Genomic DNA, 1,835 nt, shown 5'->3' with positions numbered 1-1,835 from the left:
GTGCTCAAATTATTAATCGATGATTACTGCTCAAATAAATAGTTAAAGTCTCACATTTATTGTGTTATATTCCATTAGCATAGCTTAAAATTATCTTGTTTATATAGGTATATACCATCCTAGGTCAAACATGGAAATGAGTCTGAGGCACGATTAACAAGTGGAAATAATAATGGTTATTATTCACAAAAATAGAAATGTTATTTTTATCATTTATATTTTCATCATTATACTTTTTTGTTTAAACTTATTACACATATTCTTTATTTCATTTAATAGTAACAGAACATATTCAAAGTGGGAGATATAACCTCCTTTTAATAGATGATGAAATATTTATTTATTTATTTTTAGGCGAGGCAAACTTTGGTTGACCTCACAGATTGCAAGGACCTTGTTAGCTTACAATCCCTTATTTTTTATTTTTATTTATTTATTTATTTATTTATTTATTTATTATGACTACAGAACCTGGTTTTCCTAGGTGATCTCTCATCCAAGTACTAACCAGGCCCAACCCTGCTTAGCTTCCGAGATCAGACGGGATCGGGCTTGTTCAGGGTGGCATGGCTGTAGATTGACACAGATTTAAAAAAATATTATGATTGATCCCAAATTGTGTAAATTGCCAGAGCCAGGATTTGAACACATGTTGGTTTGATTTCAATAACCATGCCCTTTTTCCTATGCCAGTGTGCCTTCCTATATGTTAATAGTTAGTTTAGAACAGGGGTTAGAAAACTATGTCCATGGGTCAAATTTGGTACACCACAATTAAAAACATTATTTTTTAAATAAATTTTTGTTGTTATACAGCCATAGTCATTCATTTATGACTGTGTGGTTCATTGGCAGGGTAAAGTAGTAGTAGAATTGAGTAATCGTGACAGAGACAATATGGCCCATGCTGCCAAAAATATCTACTAGCCGGTCCTTTATAGAAAAAGTTTGCTAACCTCTGGTTTAGAAAAATTAGTTACCCAAGTCCTTGGTTAAGTAAATTTATCCATGACAAAATAAATTTGTCCCATAAAATGAAGACGAATATGAGTCAATTTTTCTTCATTATTCCTTGGAGCATAAAGTTCAAAAGACATTATTTTGGAGGGAAAAAATATCTATGAGTACCCTACTTGGGATTTATGCATAAAGAGCTGAAACCCTAGAGAATTGGACAGTAGCTCCCCTTATAAAAGGAGAAGTGTTCTTGAATGATCCAGAGTACAGCAAAGACTAAGAAAAGTCACACTGATGATAGTCTGCAGGGCTAACCTCTGATATGACAAGTGATGTGAAATAAACACCCTGGGCACTTGGCTGCAAGAGAAGAAAGGGTTAGCAAATGGTAGTGGGTAAATATAAAAGTTTAGCTACTTGATAATCTTGGTATAAGCAGTTAAGATTTTGATTTTCATATTGAGTCAGACAGCATCTGCTTATTTAAAGAGAAATATTTCAGTAAAGGATAAGAACTCATGACTTTTTAAGAATAACCAAGGAGCTGACTCAGAAATAGTTTTCTATTGGCTTCCTAAGAAACAGTATTAGTTTGCTAAGATGGAAACCTCTGAGAAAGTCTATAAATATATTTGATGCCTAATATTCTTCAGCTAATGTGTATCTTACCTGAATAGCACAAAACCTGTGTTAAACTGAAATTTTCATCAGCTTATAAACTCAGGCATTAAAAGCTTTAGTACCCTCCTTCCTTCACCCCAGAGTAATGGGAAAACTAAAGGAGTAATATGAATTCTTACCATTATATCTTATAGTAAAGAAGTTAACCCTAAAGTAATTAAAATGGCACATTAATTCAGAAAGTAATTAAATGACAT

At 32.6% G+C, this 1,835-nt stretch overlaps 1 non-coding gene across 1 annotated transcript; it reads right to left on the bottom strand.

Moving 5' to 3' along the window:
- Window positions 1-459: 459 nt before the first annotated feature.
- On the bottom strand, window positions 460-578 carry LOC120584310 (5S ribosomal RNA). Its single transcript, XR_005648007.1, has one exon. It is a non-coding gene; the product is annotated as a 5S ribosomal RNA (ribosomal RNA).
- Window positions 579-1,835: the final 1,257 nt, after the last annotated feature.

The sequence above is a fragment of the Pteropus medius genome, unplaced genomic scaffold (assembly GCF_902729225.1).
Source record: "Pteropus medius unplaced genomic scaffold, Ma_sr-lr_union100, whole genome shotgun sequence".
Classification (NCBI taxonomy): Eukaryota; Metazoa; Chordata; class Mammalia; order Chiroptera; family Pteropodidae; genus Pteropus; species Pteropus medius.
This window is presented reverse-complemented; position numbering and strand designations above follow the sequence as displayed.